This window comes from Heptranchias perlo, chromosome 1 (genome assembly GCF_035084215.1).
Source record: "Heptranchias perlo isolate sHepPer1 chromosome 1, sHepPer1.hap1, whole genome shotgun sequence".
Classification (NCBI taxonomy): domain Eukaryota; kingdom Metazoa; phylum Chordata; class Chondrichthyes; order Hexanchiformes; family Hexanchidae; genus Heptranchias; species Heptranchias perlo.
Genome location: NC_090325.1, coordinates 324,172 through 324,469, shown reverse-complemented (window position 1 = coordinate 324,469; position 298 = coordinate 324,172).

Below are 298 nucleotides of genomic sequence, written 5' to 3'. Positions count from 1 at the left end.
AAAGGCCCAGAGTGAGGGATATCAGTGGGGTAAAGGCCCAGAGTGTGGGATATCAGTGGGGTAAAGGCCCAGAGTGTGGGATATCAGTGGGGTAAAGGCCCAGAGTGTGGGATATCAGTGGGGTAAAGGCCCAGAGTGAGGGATATCAGTGGGGTAAAGGCCCAGAGTGAGGGATATCAGTGGGGTAAAGGCCCAGAGTGTGGGATATCAGTGGGGTAAAGGCCCAGAGTGAGGGATATCAGTGGGGTAAAGGCCCAGAGTGAGGGATATCAGTGGGGTAAAGGCCCAGAGTGTGGGA